Source organism: Papio anubis, chromosome 10 (genome assembly GCF_008728515.1).
Source record: "Papio anubis isolate 15944 chromosome 10, Panubis1.0, whole genome shotgun sequence".
In the NCBI taxonomy this organism is placed as follows: domain Eukaryota; kingdom Metazoa; phylum Chordata; class Mammalia; order Primates; family Cercopithecidae; genus Papio; species Papio anubis.
The window spans coordinates 56,808,639-56,827,434 of NC_044985.1; the positions used below are offsets into that span (position 1 = coordinate 56,808,639).

At 40.0% G+C, this 18,796-nt stretch overlaps 1 protein-coding gene and 1 long non-coding RNA gene across 6 annotated transcripts in view; one reads left to right on the top strand and one right to left on the bottom strand.

Moving 5' to 3' along the window:
- Positions 1-18,796, top strand: part of MAP3K20 (mitogen-activated protein kinase kinase kinase 20) — a 191,289-nt gene that overhangs the window by 46,452 nt on the left and 126,041 nt on the right. The window lies entirely within an intron of this gene.
- Positions 1,882-10,078, bottom strand: LOC108581335. The gene is made up of 3 exons (XR_001893393.3): positions 10,001-10,078; positions 7,541-7,651; positions 1,882-2,010 (listed from the first exon to the last, which is right to left on the bottom strand). It is a non-coding gene; the product is annotated as an uncharacterized LOC108581335 (long non-coding RNA).

Consider the following 18,796-nt stretch of genomic DNA (forward strand, 5'->3'; position numbering starts at 1 on the left):
GACCTCGTAATCCGCCCGCCTCAGCCTCCCAAAGTGCTGGGATTACAGGCATGAGCCACTGCACCCAGCCAGGAGTCACTCTCACTTCTCTTCCTTGATTACCAAATCCGTGTATTCTGTTACAGGGTTGCCAGTGGTCCCTGATTCAAAGCATATACTTACTTCATCCTGTAAATCAGAAATGCTTTCAGGGTGTTATCTCTCGTTTGATGCCATAACTGAATCTTCCAGTGAGTCATTACACATTTCTTTTAGGTGAGCTGATTCTGATTGGAGGAATATGGAGTGAGACTACTTAATTCCATGAGTATGAGTCCATTGCTTTATTCCCTTGCTGTGAAGTGGTTTCCTTTGTCAGAAGCAATGCAGTATGGAAAACTATAATGGTGAATAAGGCATTCCGTGAGGCAACTAATGAAGATATTGTCAGAAACATTACAGGCAGGGAAAGCAAAATCTTTTTTTTTTTTTTTTTTTTGAGACGGAGTCTTGCTCTGTCACCTGGGCTGGAGTGCAGCAGGCAATCTCGGCTCACTGCAAGCTCCACCTCCCGGGTTCACGCCATTCTCCTGCCTCAGCCTCCCAAGTAGCTGCGACTACAGGTGCCCACCACCACGCCTGGCTAATTTTTTTGTATTTTTCGGTAGAGACGGGGTTTCACCGTGTTAGCCAGGATGGTCTCCATCTCCTGACCTCATGACCCGTCCGCCCTGGCCTCCCAAAGTGCTGGGATTACAGGTGTGAGCCAGCACGCCCGGCCAGAGAGCAAATTCTTATCTAGGATACATGTCTATTCCAGTGAGGATGGATGCTCCCCACCCATCATCTCCTGGGAATGGGGGACTGTCAGGGGCTCAGTGTCTATCTCCGTGTTGGCAGATTCGATACTCAGCAGTGGCAACAGACAGTTCAGCCTTGATAAGGGGAAGTCCATGTTACTAAGCCCACATTTAGTCTCCATCCTTGCCCTCATGGCCACTTTGTTCATGGCCCCATTGGGCAAGCCTTGGGGTGGTTGGGAAGGAGGCTGAATGACATCCACAGAGCATATAATTGTATTCATTTGATTATTGAGGTCTGTGCCCAATGTGAGAGGTCCATCACATCCTCTTCCTTCAAGTTCTTCGTCACCAATCTTATAATCTTCTATTCAAGTCCCTGATCATTCAGATAAACTATAAGCAATCACCCATCTAGACTCATGTAATAGTGTAGACTCTTATTTCTGGCCATTTCTGATTACAGACAAAGTAAATCACCAAATGTACTGCCAAAGTTCTTCCCTCTGAGAGGATTTTCCTTAAAAGCTGTTCTTTGGGGGTCACCCCTAACTGCGAATGTAAGCTGTGGACATAGACTTTCATTCAGCTGGTACCAATGTATCATGCAGAACCATTTATAAATTGAGCTCGTGTTTTTTCTTTCTTAGTCAACTTGTGGGGAAACTTGGTGTTGGTTCAGAGCTAGTGTTTAGTAATCCCTGAAATATCTGAGTATGTCCTTTCCCCCTGTGCACTGCCCATCTAGTAATGGTAGCAGGCCTCTTTGGTGAAGGCTTGGAGGAGGGTTTACGGCATATGCCTGTGGCAGCACTGCAGGGTTATTTTTTAAGGAAATCGGGCCTTCCCTTCAATCAAAGAGTTATGGGTCAATAAACTGTTTTAGGCCTAGAACTGGGTGTGATTCTGTGACTCTCCATTGTGGTGATGTAACGGCCACCGGACCTACAGTTTTGTTGTTGTTGTTGTTGTTATATAGATTATACAGTATTGTAGTAAGCTGCACACTGATTTCATTCCTAGGGACTGCAGGATAAATTAGCTACTACCAGAGATTCCTTTGGGCCAAAGCACTTTAATTAATATGCCCCTGATCCTTTTAATAGTAAATGCACCGATCTTGTCTTTGGCACTCAATGCTGCTACTTTTTCTGCTCCTCCTGTATCCCACCATCTCCAAAGAAACCAGGAAGCTCATCTCAGTCATGACATCTCCTGTGGTCTCACTGGTCTGCAAAGGAAAATAACCACAAAGTTTTATCAGAGATGCAGCGCTCCCCTCACTTATGTAGTTTTCAATGTCTTAGTGCAAGGAGTGTCTCTGGTTCTTTTCAGATGTAGTTGAGGGGGTTGGGTATGTAGTTCACACATGATAAATCCACTACATTCCTATCCCCTTAAGCCTTTGGATTCCATCCTCCATATCATGCCAGGGAAGTTCTGGCATTTCAACCTCATTACAGGTTTCAGTCAACCAACCAAGTAAGCTGTCAGAGACTTCTAGCTTCATGAGCTAACCCATTGACATTCAGTCCAGAAACTCTAGTAGGTGCATCTCTATCCATGAAAGCAGCCAGATGTGCTGTATATTTCCCAGCGTTCTTTAGCTCACACCATGGGTACCTACCCGCACACATATTCCCAGGGTTCTGCCACTAGATATTAACAAGGGTCTTGCAGGTTTCCGAGTCTATAAGCCCTTTCCTTCTGGGTGATGCTGTGTACTGTGAAGCATATTGAGATTTAGGAACTGAGTGGTTATGAGAGATCTTGAGGAGAATGAGCATCCCCTTATAAAGACATCTACTCCAGGGGAGGCTACTCAGCAAAAGTTTTCCAGGAAAAGAAAGCTAGACTCTTTATTTTTTTTTTTTTTTTGAGATGGAGTCTCGCTCTGCCGCCCAGGCTGGAGTGCAGTGGCCGGATCTCAGCTCACTACAAGCTCCGCCTCCCGGGTTTACGCCATTCTCCCACCTCAGCCTCCCGAGTAGCTGGGACTACAGGCGCCCGCCACCTCGCCCGGCTAGTTTTTTTGTATTTTTTAGTAGAGACGGGGTTTCACCGTGTTAGCCAGGATGGTCTCGATCTCCTGACCTCGTGATCCGCCCGTCTTGGCCTCCCAAAGTGCTGGGATTACAGGCTTGAGCCACCGCGCCCGGCCGAAAGCTAGACTCTTGAGACATAAGAGGGCAAGCAAATTCCATGGTCAAGGGAACCTCAGAGTTTCTTTGGGGTTTGAAATTGTTTGTTTCATCTTGAATTCAACCAGATGTTCCTGTTTCCAGGTTTCAGGTCCCATTCTTTCTTAATCAGTACACTAACTTTCATGTGAGAAACTGTGGTTGTAAATTCAACTGATGTTGTAATTCAGCAACACACCCAATGCATTTTTTTTTTTTTTAATTTCTGGAAATAGTAGCTCTGTGGCTACAGGAAATAAAGGATTTTTTTAGAGCTAGTGTGGAAGCTGTCTGGTTCTTAAACTTGGGCTGGGGGTTAAAAACACCTAAACTTACTTTCTTTTGGTAGATGCTTCATTGCACTCAAAAGAATTCATTGTACCCTGCAATCTTTATATTCATCATTACTGCCATAGCAGTCAAGGACAGCAGCCTCTTTGACTCCCAGACCTTGTTTCCGTTGGCACTTCATTGCAGTTGATCACAGGTGTTAGCTTAATTTTGATGTGACTTTATCCCATGGATTACCAGCATCCCATATCCCATTGACAAGGATTGGTATTGTCTTCCAGTCAGAGGACATGACCATACTAATCCCAAAGTTCTATTAATATTTTTGAGGGTCTGTAACCAGGAACCACACTTGGTGCCAACTCTGTATTAGAGTTCAGTTAGGAAAATTAGTATAGAGAACTGTTGCCTAGTAAAAGGTGGTTGACTACTGAACGGGGTAAAAGAGACTCTAAAGAATATGGGGATAGCAAAGGCAGAGAACAGCTACAAGCTCCAGGCCCGATGAAGTGCATCCAAGGAAGGAGCAGGTTGGAAGAGGGCCCACTCCCCAGGCTGTGACTGAGACCTCATTGAAAAGGCTGCAGCTGCGAATGGATGATGGGGCAGTGGGGGTTGGTTGGGGTTCCATGGGTGGGAGCTGGTTCACAAGAAGCCACCTGCTAGGGTGCTGGTGAGGTTTGACGTAGTGCCTCAGGTTGGAATTGTTCCATGAGAAGTTCTGGGTTGCCTGTGGCCAGAGCTGGTGAGCAGGAAACTGCCCATTAGGGTGTGACATGCCGGAACTTGTTCATGGGAATCCAGCTGCTGGAGTGTCCGGGAAACTTGCTGAAGGGTGAGCTCAACTGAATCTCCTGCACACTGCTGGCAGCCAGACTGTCAAGAGGAAGAGAAAGCAGCAACACACAAGAAAGATGCTCCTTCCTCTGCTGCAACCCTCCCGTGCCTCTATTAAAAAAGCTTAAAGTTGCAACAACTGGTTGGGCATGGTGGCTCAAACTTGTAATTCCAGCACTTTGGGAGTCTGAGGCAGGAGGATCACTTGAGCCCAGCAGTTCCAGGCTATAGTGAGCTATGATTGCACCACTGCACTCCAGCCTGGGGGACAGTGAGACCCTGTCTCTAAAGAAAATAAAGAAAAGGAAAAGAAAAATTTTACCAACTGACAAAAGAGAGATGTTTTTATAGGGTCCAGCTGAAGTACCACATAGGAGGGTAAGGTGTGGATGTGGAACTGAGAGGCAGTTAATCCACAACTTGCAGATTTTATAAAGTACTAGTCATTCTGAGAAGGAATGGGTGTACCATTTTGTCTCCCGTATTTTAAAGAAGACAGGTATGTTGAATCCACCATTAAATATATCCCTTATAGAATCTCTTATCTTCTAAAAGAAAGCACTTTATCTATGTAATATGTTCTTGTGTACGTGTTTCAGTCTTCAGAGCATTACTGTATATCAATGAATCCTGGACTACACCTAAAGAATGTCTATTATTTTACAGCTTTTTAGCTTGGTGAGCACTCTCATCACAGCAAAATAAGGATCTCAGATTATCCTTAGAGCAACCTCACTTACTTGTGTTTTTCTGCTTAGCAGTCTCCACCTCACAGTTTGAAAATTGGAAGTGAAGTTAAATTTTAGATGTGTTTTTTTAAAATAAATCTTTATTGAATGTACTAGCATTTCTTGTCAAACACTAAAAATGTCAGTACCCTGGGGATTGAAAGAGAAGATAAATTTTATTCCTGAGAGGAGTTTTCTCAGTAGGCTTTCTTTTCTTTATTTCCTTTTAAATTTTTTTTTTTTTTTTTTTTTTTTTTGAGATGGAGTCTTGCTCTGTCACCCAGGCTGGAGTGCAGTGGCACGACTCGGCTCACTGCAAGCTCTGCCTCCCAGGTTCACACCATTCTCCTGTCTCAGCCTCCCGAGTAGCTGGGACTGCAGGCGCCCACCACCACGCCCGGCTAATTTTTTATATTTTTAGTAAAGGTGGGATTTCACTGTGTTAGCCAGGATGGTCTCAATCTCCTGACCTCATGATTTGCCTGCCTTGGCCTCCCAAAGTGCTGGGATTATGGCGTGAGCCACCGTGCCTGGCATCCTTTTAATTTTTTAATTGAAGGATATATACTCTTGAATTCTGTTTTGCAGTAATCTGTACATTATAAGTGAGCAGAAAAATTATACCACTAGAATGATTAAAAACAAATGCTTTCGAGCAATATAATTAAATTTCTTTATGGGACTATAACATGTTTAATCCAAAAGATAAGGCATTGTCTCTAAATGTATATATTTTAAAAATACTTTGTGTAATGTTTTTGCCTGTGGCACTTACATAGGATTTATATAAAGTAGAGAGAGTAGAGAATTTTAGAGTTTCATATTATATAGTTGCGGCGGAAAAAAGAATGACATTGGGCAAGAAAGAGATGATTCTATGGTATTCTAGTGGTGATATTGGGGTAAGGGTGGTGTCAAGGTAACAAAGTAATGATGAATGTTTCTTTTTTTTCTTTTCTTTTCTTTTTTTTTTTTTTTGAGGCAGAGTCTCACTCTGTCACCCAGGCTGGAATGCAGTGGCGTGATCTCGGCTCACTGCGACCTCCGCCTCCCAGGTTCAAGCGATTCTCGTGCCTCAGCCTTCCAAGTAGCTGGGACTACAGGGGTGCACCATCACACCTGACTAATTTTTGTATTTTTAGTAGAGATGGGGTTTCACCATGTTGGCCAGGCTGGTCTCAAACTCCTGACCTCAGGTAATCCACCCACCTCGGCCTCCCAAAGTGCTGGGATTACAGGCGTGAGCCACCATGCCTGACCAATGAATGTTTCTTTACAAAGAGAATATGCATTTCTTATTTTTATTATCAGTCTAGAGGGAAGGGGAGTGAGAACTGCTTGGATTGCAGCATGCTCTTACAGACTATTCTAGGCAATAAAGCTTGCTTCGAAAAGCAAGCCAAACATTCTGTAGGCAGCATCCACACGTTTCACTCTGACACTGGTTTCTGCAACATCAAGAAGGTGTGTGTTCCCTGGATTTTAGAAACTGAAATAGAGCCTGTGAATGTTGTTAACTTCTGTGCTGGCCATGTGGTTTTAGAATGGACATTTAAGTTCCCCACCAAACCACAATCCTATCTGAGTTGGTATTGTGGTTTTCTTCAAACATATAACAGGAAGTAGGGACTAGCATTATGACCACTCAATAAACATTAGGATTCTGATCACAAAATAAATAAAACAAGGAACAAGAAAGCAAATTTCCATTGAAGGAGACCACCCAGTGACCATTTCTAATTACGGCGAATCTAAGAAAGAATAAAAAGATGGATGTGTAGATACTGACTGCAAAGTCTGAGGAGGTTGGGTTCCCATTGGCCCGCTCCATTTCCTCTTTATTTAAGAATTCTGTGAATATTTAAATAATGTAATTAAGGATTTACCACTCTCTCCTTCTCTTAAGATTTGCTCTGCTATTCATAATGAGGGAAAGATTGAAAATAACTTGATAAATAATTTATTCAGAAACAGAAATTTTGTTTTTTGAGGATTCTGTTAAAAAGGTGATCTTTAGAATCAGCAGCATCTTTCAAATATAGGATCCCAGCTTACAACAAGCACGTTTTCATTTTGAAGAGTTTCTGGCAGAAAATAAAGATATGGGAAACAACTGGTGTAAGATATGAGAAAAAGTTAAAATGTATTACATTTACAGTAAACAAACCCAACCTTTCTTCTTTCTTGGAGAAGCCTTTTTAAAAATTGCCTAATTCTCAAGTGAGATGGGTGTGGGAATTAGAAAGAAGGTACTCCAAAAATGCGTATATTGGTTGGGAATACATCAGTAAAATTTATCCTACGTTAGGACAAAAAAAAAAAAAGGTAAGATATAAAGTCTGAAGCCCCGTAATTCACGCATTCCAATATTAAGAATACCTGCAATCCCTTATTGAACTTTTCCCATTTGTCAGGCATTGGGCTGAGTGCCCTGTGTGCATAGGTAACACCCCGGTGGGTTAGGAATTATTGCCAGGACGCAGGTGAAGAGATGGAGAAAAGTGAACATATATGTCCAAAGTCATATAGTTAGTAAGTGGTAGAATCTAGACCTTCGTAACTCCCATGCACACACACATTCTTTGAACTGTCCCTCTGTCAAATGAAGCATACCTATTTTTTTCTTATATCTCATACCAGTTGAAGCCTTCCCTCACTGAGTACAATTTCATGTTGATGCAAAAGATTATGAAAATTCTTGAAATGATTTCAATAATTTATTTACCTCTGACACAAGGTTCATCTCACACTCCTCCTTCATGCCTTCTCCAGTATTTCCAGTGATAGTTTTCTAATTGCAGTTTCCAAGAAATGACATTGATTTGAGTTTATGCATCTGTAAAAGATCCAATCACAGCAGCATATGGGAAAATATTATGGTTAAGTTGACTTATTTATTTATTTATTTATTTATGTATTTGAGATAGAGTCCACTCTGTTGCTCAGGCTGGAATTCAGTGGCATGATCTCGGCTCACTACAACCTCTGCCTGCTGGGTTCAAGTGATTCTAATGCCTCAGCCTCCTGAATAGCTGGGACTACAGGTGTGCACCACCACCCCCAGCTAATTTTTGTATTTTTAGTAGAGAGGAGGGTTCATCATGTTGGCCAGGTGGTCTCAAACTCCTGACCTCAAGTAATCCACTTATCTCAGCCTCCCAAAGTGCTGGGATTACAGGTTTGAGCCACTGAGTCCAGCCTAAATTGACTTGAATGAAAAGTTTCCATGCTGTTCTTTGCATTAATTCTCCATTAGCTGTTTGGAGACTTTGCTTAATCTCATGGTTTTAGTACATTGTTGAGCTGATTCTTTCCTGAAAGTACAAAATAATAGATCACTTCCTGTTCAAACTAGATTCCCTTTAAATTACATTAAATAAGAACCTATTTTTGCTGTGGTAATTTTAAAATTAAAATATTTCAACTATTTTGTATGAAATATGCTCCTTCAAGGAACCAAAAACATTTTTCAGATCAATTTTAGAAATCTTTTTTTTTTTTAAGGCAGAGTTTTACTCTTGTTGCCCAGGCTGGAGTGCAATGGCGCAATCTAGGCTCACTGCAGCCACCGCCTCCTGGGTTCAAGCAATTCTCCTGCCTCAGCCTCCCGAATAGCTGAGATTACAGGCACCTGCCACCATGCCTAGCTAATTTATTTTTGTATTTTTAGTAGAGACAGGGTTTCATCATGTTGGCCAGGATGGTCTCGATCTCCTGACTTCATGATCCGCCCTCCTCGGCCTCCCAAAGTGCTGGGATTACAGGCATGAGCCACCGCGCCTAGCCAATTTTAGAAATCTTAAACATTTAAATCAAAGTTGTAGAAATATGTAACACTGTATGAATGCTTACTAACAGTTTTTTTGGAATATTTACTATGCTAAGCTCTTGCATGCATTATTTCATTTCATTTTTACCACAATGCTGTGAGGTAAGTACTGTCATATCTCATCAAATCTAAGATGCCTTTGGTTTAAAATATTATGCACCACTAAGAAAAAATGCTGCCAATGGAAACTGTAAGATGCCACCAATTGTAATACAACCTCAGTGTCAATGATACCAAAAGAAACATGCATCTTACATGCAGCATTTTTTCTTAGTGGTGCATAGTATTTTAAACCAAAGGCATCTTAGATTTGATGAGATACGATAGTGCTTACCTCACAGGATTGTGGTAAGAATGAAATGAAATAATGCATGCAAGAGCTTAGCATAGTAAATAATACAACAGCATTATCACTATTTTACATCTGAAGAAACTGAGACAGAGAGAATTCAATAACTTGCCAAAGATCATGCAGCAAATAGGAGCAGAGCTGGGATCTGAGTCCTGGTCTGACTAGGTAAGTCTTGTGTTTGTAACTGTTGCATTTGTGCTTTCATAAGTGCTTTCATTAAGGGATGTGGTATTTAGAAATGAAACTCTACTGGATGTTTTATCTATACTTGACCTATTAAAATCAAGTTGGAATTGCCTTTTCTAAAATTACACATAATCAGAAATTATAATTGAAGCTCACTTAACTAAAGTGGAGTCAAGAACTTAGGGCCAAACATACTATTATAAAAATAGAAAAAGGACATGAAGAGATATTTCACAAAAGGGTAGACTATTTACTGTTGATAAAGATAAAAATGAATGCAGATACTCACTATTAGTGAGGGCTTGGAAAACTGACACTCTCTAAATTTGTTTAAGGAACCTCTAAAATTGAGGCAGCATAAGTTGATATACTTCCAAAGTGCGGAATTGCACTATGCGTCAAAATGTGCTTACTTTTGACCTCAGCATTTCACAACTCAGAATATATCCTAAGGTTATGATCAAACAAGTGCGTCTGATGAATGTGCAGAGATGTTCACTTAAATGTTTTTATTGTCATGAAACATTTGAAACAACCTAAATTTTCAACAATAAAAAAGTGGGTAAATAAATGTTGGTATTCTCATTCAATGAAAATTAAGCTAGTATGGAAAACAATTGTCTAGACCCATATTTACAGACATGGAAAAATGTCCATTTTTTAAATAAAGCAGCTTTATAGACAATACAGATTTGCTTAATGAAGAACCGCCCTGAGATAATATCCATTAATGTTTGTTATTCTCAAAAACCAGAAACAAAAAGGGTAATAAGAATGTGTCAGTATTTTTATGCTGTCAAGGAGACAGGGATACTCACATTTTTATCCTAGACTCTGGAATTGGTTGCTTCCCTCTCTGATGTCTTCATCTGTAAAATGAGAGAGTTAAAAAATAGAAAGATTAAAATCTTTCCAGCTTTAGATTTTAAATGCACATTCACTAAAGTACAGAATTAAATATGATACGAGAATGTGTTGGATCCCGTCCGAAGTGTGCTGGTTAACAGAGAACCAACATGTTAGGGTGTGATCAGTCTGGGACAGTGCTGAGCACTAAGCTCTGAAAGTGTTCTGTATGGAACAGACTTTGCGATTCTGTTCTCAGGACATTGTCTGGTAGATAAAATGAGACCAGCAGTGAGACAGTGGGAAATTCTTGCTGATGATTGATCTATACCATGTAAGTGCAAAACAAAAACTTCAACTGCACCAGGATTCATAATGTAACAAGGTTTTAGGATCTACCAAAATTCTACTGAAACATGTGACTATGACTAAAACAAATAAGATGCTTCTAAAAACAGACTGTGACTTGTTTATCAGCCCCTATGAAAACAATGTGCATGCGATTTCTTAGGGATTGTAAGTACCTCATGGAGTAATGGCATTTGCACAGTTTTTGTCTGCCTGGATAAAAACCCTTGGCTGTGTCTTCTAACATGGTGAAAAATCACTGCAACAGAGGCAGTCCAAGGATCTTAAATCATCCTGTGCATACTCTCATTTTGTTTTTCTGCTGTGGCTTTTACCCACTAGAGGGGATAATGCATTGTCTCCAGGGAATTAGAGACTGTCATATATGCCTTATAGAATACAAAGGAGATTAAGTAATATAGACACATATAAAGTTGTATTTACAGTAATTGACATTAAGTGCTCCATTAAACAATGAAATGCCACAGTATACCAGTTCCTCAGGACATGTTGCCATGGATACCCAGTGTGATGGAGATGGGGAAAGAGTTGCTTAGGAATTCAACGATTTCATTTTTGAGGTGGAGTGAAAAATCAACTGCCCGGAGATAGGAACCATGAAACCAGTCATATATACAAGTAGTTGTTTTCAAAATTGTCAAATAAAAGGAAAACGTTTGAAAATGAGTACCAATTAATAACAGTTATTTTATGTTGTCTGTTTCATAAGCCAAAGGGCTGGGCAGGGTTCTTTATTTCAGCTAGGAAATTATGTGGTAAATTAGATATTTGTAGAAGAAAGTATTTTAATCAAAGCTGAATAAAATTCAGAAAATCATGTGTAGAAATATAGAAATATGGCAGTGGAATGGTAGGAGGCAAGTTCTCTGAGGGTCTACTCAGGTACACTCAGTATTCTGAACTTTAGGTTGCCTTGGGGTTGATGACAAAGCAGAGATTTCGGAAGGGAGCACGTTTTAAGAACAAATGTGATGTGATAGAAGCAGAGGCAAGGTTGGCAGCTAACTGGTTTGATGTGATTTCGTGGTTTGCAACCAGGACTGAATGTCTGATTCTTTGATTTTCTAGAGACATTCCTGATTTCATCCCTAACTCTCCCCAGAGAAATTCTCATCTCTTACCAAAAACAAGGTCCCTGGAATGGAAGGTCAGGGAACTCCCTGAGGAAATGAGTGTTTATCTAGCTGTATTCTCAGCCTTGAAGGTTTTGTTGATCATAGATGTTTTTGAATTGATGCTTTCTTGTCCCCATCTCTCCTTCCCTTAATTCAAGTCGTACTTATCACTCCTTTCAGCCTCTGGTTATTCCCCCTTTCTGATTCATCTGTCATATGGACCTCAAATTAAAAAAGAAGAAAAAACATATCAGATCATGTCATTTCTGCACTGGAAACTTTTCCTGCTTCTCCATTACCTATAGAAAAATTCTAATCCTTAATATGGCATTAAGGCCCTTTACAAAAGTCACCCCCAACAAAGCTTTCGTCTTCTCCTCCAGCTGCCTCCCCACCCCTTGCACCCCATGCAGGCTGCATATCAGCTTCAAGAGAGGGCAGAATCCTCTCCGAATGAGCAGTGTGCTTTTTGGACTCCAGCTGAAATGCATTTCTACCCTTTCCCTGCCCCTGAGACACTTACTGTCATTAAAATACCCCTCCTTCAAAGCCATAGCCCCTCCTTGCCTCCACCCAGGAGAGTTCAAGTTTTTCTCTGTTTTCTACCTCTGCCAAGCATTTGTCTTTGGTTGCTTTTTGTAAGCGTTTCCCCTCCCCTGTCAGATATGTAGTGTGGTGTTAAAGGGACAGGTTCAGTATTGTGTAGTAACTAGGAGTGCATGCTCAGAAGTGGTTGTTGAATTTGAATCCATCTCAGCTGTACCACTTGTTAGCTTTGTGACCCAGGGCCCGTTACATAACCACTTTCTTTCTTCATCTGCAAAATGAAGTTAACCTTGGTAGCTTGTTAAGGGAATTAAAAGGGAACACACAAGAAGTTTTAGCACAGTGCCTAGCACATAGTATTAACTAAATGTTAGAAATATATACTGAGCGTTTCTTTGTCTCTCTTCCACTTCCATGCCCTCAACAGTACTTTACATACAGTAGGTACTCAAAAATATTTATTGATTTTAAAATGTGGCTCACTCCTTCACAGTCCTTCAATGATGCTCTACTTAAGTTGGTGATAGATGTAAAATTTAGGGAGTAATCTTTCTAAATAGTTTCCTAAATTTTACATATTTTAAAATGGGAAGTATGGTGAAGAATGTGTATTTTTATTTAATTCCAAAATTTTAGAAGATAGTTTAGTAGCAAAGCAATGTAAACATCTGAGTCCTTTACCTAAAGAAGCTTGTATCAGTGTTTTTATCCATGGTGATAAAAAGTGTATAAGATCTGAAAGCAGATTGGGTGACATGTAGAGATGATGCACAGTTTGGAAACTACAGTTTCCAAATTAACACTAAGTTCTTGGAAGAAGCTTTCTCACAATAACTGTAACTGAAAGGAGACAGTGAAATGAGAGTAGATGCCAGAGTTTGATTTAGAGAGTGAGAGTCATTCGGGGACTGTGGCATCTGTCATACATTAGAACTTTAAATACAATGATAAATTAAGAGATAGTTGAGAGCATACCTTCAGAGAGTTACAGAGCATACCTTCAGAGAGGTATGAAGGTATGCTGTATAACACTATAGTATGTTTAAGTTGAACAGGAACTCACAAGACCAACATTTCTAATTTTGGCTATGCTTCAAAATGACCTGGTGGGCTTGTTAAAACACGCATAGCCCACTACAGGCACTCTGATTCAGTAGTTCCAGGGTAGAGCCTAGGCTCCTGTGTGTGTGTGTGCATTTAAAATTTTTTTCTTTTAAACATTCATGCGGGTGGATCATGAGGTCAGGAGATCGAGACCATCCTGGCTAACACGGTGAAACCCCATCTCTACTAAAAAAAATACAAAAAATTAGCGGGGTGAGCTGGCGGGCGCCTGTAGTCCCAGCTACTCGGGAGGCTGAGGCAGGAGAATGGCGTGAACCCGGGAGGCGGAGCTTGCAGTGAGCCGAGATCACGCCACAGCACTCCAGCCTGGGCAGAGTGAGACTCCATCTCAAAAAAACAAATAAACAAAAAAAAAATTCATGCCTGATGTAGCAGATCAGTGGACTGGGATTTGAGAACCACTGATTTACCCTAACCAGAGATTCTCAGTATGGGATTATTTTCTACATCATCTGGTAATCTGCATATTTTAAATACCGCTGGTGGTAGGAATCTTATATTAAGACATCCTTCTTGTTTTCAATAGCTGTCTTTTGTTTTGTTTGGTTTTTTTTTTTGAGACAGAATCTCTCTCTGTCCTCCATACTGGAATGCAGTAGCGTGATCTTGGCTCACCGCAACCTCCACCTCCCAGGTTCAAGCAGTTCTCCAGCTTAGCCTCTCTAGTAGCTAGAACCACAGGCGCATGCCACCACTCCTGGCTAAACTGTGTGTGTGTGCGTGTGCATAGATATGTATGTATGTATATGTGTGTGTGTGTGTGTGTGTGTGTATATATATATATATTTTTTTTTTTTTTTTTTGCAGAGACGGGGTTTCGCTATGTTGGCCAGGCTGGTCTTGAACTCCTGACCTCAAGTGATCCACCCGTCTCATCCTCCTCCCAAAGCGCTGGGATTACAGGCGTGAGCCACTGCCCCCAGCCCATTACTGCTGACTTAGTTGGTCTTAGTTAGAAGTTGCTTTACTTTAATGCTGCCCGTTGGTTTTAGTACTATCCTCTGCAGCTGCATACATTGGAACTGATACTTCCCTCTATGTGGCAGCCTTCAGATATTTGCAGGCAGCTATGATGCTCTTTTTACTTTTATTTAGGCTACAGAGCCCTTTCCATCCTTATTGTGCTGTAGTTTCAACTTAATGCTAATATATTAAGTACTTACTGTATGCCAGAACTGTGCTGGAAGCTGGAGACCCACAGGGATCTTACAGTCAAACTGGGAGAAAGAAACCTGTAAATATCTTCAGAACAGAGGCAGTGGTTTAAAGTGTGGGTTCTGGCGTCAGACCCATGTTGAAATCCCTAGCTCAGCCACGTGACTAGCTTAGTCCTCAGGCAAGTTCTTTAACATCTTTGTGCCTTGGTCTCCTCATTTCTAAAGTGAGGATAACAGGACCTGCCTCAGGACAATGCTTGGCATATAGTAAGTGTTCAATACATTTTGGCTAAAAAATATACTAGGGGTTATAATTCTGATAGAAGCAAAGAGGATGTATTACTATTTGGATGGCAAAGTTTATCTGGTCCTGAAATAAAAATATTAAGTAAAATTTCCATATACAAATTAGGTGATTTGTAAACACTTTTACAGGTACATAAAGAGCATTTAATTCTTGTAGCGTTAAATTAAATAATTTTATTCAATGTCCTATTCAACACTTCCATTAATAATTTAGGTAGCATGTGATTGACTCTGAGTTCCTATGACAGTCGGAAGAGTAATTGACATGTTAAAAGGTGCAATAAGAATAAGAACCTGAAAAGATTTCAACAGATTAGAGCAGTGCATTAACAGATGGAAATGAAAGTCCTGCATGGAGACCCTGGAAAGCTGAGGATTGATAGAGGATGAGGAAGATGTGGCTTAACAGAAGGACATTTTATATTTGGGGCTTATTATGAGTTAAAATGTGATATATTTGCCAGAAAAGTTAATGTGATTTTCATACTGTGATGGGAAGATTTTAGAATCCTGAATGAAGGCGATCATACCCTATTCGTCTCTGTTTAAAGTTTTAGATCTTTTCCTCCTTTGCTGTTTGGGAAATCAGCCAGCCTCTCTGGGACTGGGTTTCTCAAAATGGGGATAATTTCTGCCCAGTTATGTTTCTCTGAATTGTAAATGCCAAATATAATGAATGCAGGAGATATCATTATCACTCTAGACAATTTTATCACATCTTTTCATATGCTTCAAAACCCTTTTCCTTGATATGAGTGACAACTTAGTATCGCCAGTTTTTATTAACCATCTATAATTTTAATTAACTGAATTTAAATTAACTAAAATCTTAGAGATTGTAGCATATAGATTATTATTAGACTTGCTTTAAACCCTCAGTAGAAATGTGAACATCAAAGTGGTTGGGCAATAGTGAATTATTTTTCACTGCTTTTTAGTTTAGATATTCATTGACAAACTTGTGTGCTACCTTGACCAAGGTGTTGTAGAATAAGTTGTACTGAATACCTTAACAACATCAGTGCTAAAATTAGCTGTAACAAAAGCAGCATGGGCCACCTTGTTGAATAGCCTGTATTCCACTTTAGGGAAAAAGGATACCCCAGGAATATAGGGAAAGAACAGGGTGATTTTTGGGGTGTGGGGCTCCTTTTTCCTGTTCATTCATGTTTCTTTCTGTCTTTCTGACTTATTCACTGTCATAACAACAGAAAATGCATAATATGGAGATCAAGAGCCTACAGATTACAGCTCTAATTATGTTTTAAACCCAAACATGAAAATTAGAATTCTTTTACACACAATCTGACAGTTTTCCATCAGCTTTAAATTGGCATTTTGGATTGTGTTCTCTGTAGTGCCTGAAGAGCCTCGATAGAGAAGGAAAGAAGCAGAGGGTGAGAACGAAAGGAAGATTCTAAATGACAGTCTTTTGAATAGTGCAAGTTCAATCCCTAAAACAAAAAGCAAGATCTTTTTTTCCCTAAATAATGTGCTCTCCGGCTTCACCTCTCATCCTGAGGAACATGAAAGAGAAAGTAAAAGAGGTGACCCAAATCACAGAGTGCCTTTGATAGGAGAAATTCAGCTGTTTTGAACACTTACAATCAAAGGAAGTGGTTTCCCTAATTACATGAACTATGTGAAATCTCTCAGAATAGCTCTTCCACCCCAGGATTCCTTGCACTTTAGAAGTTTGCATAAAAGCTCACATAGAGAATCAGATGCAAAGTGTTTGATTCAGATTTTATTAGGCAGAAGAGTGCCCACATCCGTCCTGCAGTTTGCCAGCTGCTTAGGTTAGGACCACTATACCTGGTTTTGATGTGGTTGTCTTTCAAACCTGCAACATTAAGATCTTTGTTCTATCCTTTTCTTGCAAGAAGCACCACTTTTTAGGGAGAGTAGCAATGAAAATTTCTGGAACATTGGTGTTCTCAATTTCTCTCCCGACCTGAAAAGGATCGATGGCTGTGTTTGTGAACTTTACGTGGGAAAACATGCTTTCCTGTGTTTGTAGCTGGCGAGTGTTAAACCATTAGATTCGATTAAGCTCTTTAATCTGTTTAAAAATTGTTAAATGTCACAATGACTTACCTTAAAATTTATATATGTAAAATTCCCCATTTACTGTCAGGATCTAGACTAGGAATCTGCCAAAACACCTTGACTAAAGAATAATAGTGATTATGGCTTATTAGATCTTTTTTACCTTGGTAGTCACCTTGTTATTGAGAGATACGGTGTAGTGTAGATGTGTACAGAAGAGAATTATAAATACCCTATGCTCTCTGTTTGGGAAGGCAAGCATAAATATGAATGCAGAAGACAAAAGCATCTCAAGCTGACATCTGTAATGTCAGCTTGAGAAGATTGTTTTTTTTCTGGTCGAGTAATTTTATGAGTAAGAGAAATTGTCTAGTATGTAATCATATATGAGTAAAAAGTGTGCATGTTTTATTTTGTCTCTTTTCTCCCTCTCTCTCTTTTTCCTTTTTTCTGTGAATAGATATGTTGCTCTTAATGTATTTTATAAAATATTCTTTTGAGAATCTGTGCGTCCGAAAAAAGAAATGGGAATCTATGAGCAGAAATGGAAGGAAATTTTATTTTACAGTTTTTAAAGTACTGGCTCTAATTGTAACTCACATAAAATTTCTTGATGCTAGTGCTGTTGACACATGGGCAGCAAGATTTTAAGTAACAGAAAGTAAAAGTGTTCTTCAACCAACCAAGCTACAAAAATCTGTTTGAACAATTACCTAGTAATTTCTTTCTATTTTAACCATCCTCATTTATTCCAGGTAAGTAGCTTATTTGAAAAGATACATAGATTAATAAATGTTTGTGATTTTTTTTTTTTCCTTTTTTGAGACAGAATCTCGCTGTGTCACCCAGGCTGGAGTATGCAGTGGCGTGATCTCGGCTCACTGCAACCTCCGCCTCCCAGGTTTAAGCAATTCTCCTGCCTCAGCCTCCCAAGTAGCTGGGACTACAGGCGCCTGCCACCACGCCCAGCTATTTTTTTTTTTTTTTTGTATTTTTAGTAGAGACGGGGTTTCATTATGTTAGCCAAGGTGATCTTGAATTCCTGACCTCATGTTTCGCCTGCCTTGGCCTCCTAAAGTGCTGGGATTACAGGCGTGAGCTACCGTGCCTGGCAAATATTTGTGATTTTAAAGGGATATTTAAAATCTGAAAGCGTCCATGATTATGAAATATGCACTTTTTCTATTTTGTGTGTTTTGAACTCCTAATTATGGATGTGTCAAGGTTTGGATGTTTTATACACAGTCATGCATTATAATATGGGGAAGATTTGAAAGATGGTGAAGGATCAACAGTGTGGTACAGGTTTTTTGCTTAACAGGTAGGTTTTCACATAAAACTACTGTTCTCTTAGAAATTGAATACAATACACAAACTGAAATTTTAATAGCTATTTTAGTCCAACAGCTCCAAGCCCTCATTTTAACAATCAGTAATTTGAAGTTCAGAAAGGTGACGTTGGGTAGCAATAGATTCAGTTCAAGGGCCCAGGTCTTTGGTTTGCTGGTTTGGAGCTCTTACACCCTGTTAGGTTCCCTCTGTGTCTGTTGCTTTTTAAATGATACTCAACTGCCTACTGGATGCTTGTGACGAGAGAGGTCTGATATTCCTGAATGAGAGCCATTTATTTGATAACACTTTAACATTAGCACCAAAAGGTAATTTTGTTTGCCTTCTTCATCTAGTGCTTCTATCAACTAGGGCCATAGTACCACATGAATCACTGTTCTAGATCAAGATTGTAGCTAAGTCATTTCAGACACTGCAAATTCTATATCTGTTGTTAAAAGTCCACAGGCTGTCTGGAAGTGGGCTGAATTATCCTCACCATTCAGAAGTTCTGCTTAATGGCTGGCTTAAGAAACTTTTGTTAAGGTTTGAACTCGGTATCCTCAAATGACAGTAAATAATGTTACTCGGTGCTTTGCCATTTATAAAGCCTGTTACTTACATTATTGCCTTGCAAATGATGAAGCAAGTGCATATGATTCCCAGAAGCACACTGGAGAAGTACAGCACTTAATCTTAGGTTTTTCTGGCTTTGGACCCAGTGTGTGTTCTATCCACAATAGAATCTCAGCTTTGGAAAGGACCTTAATTG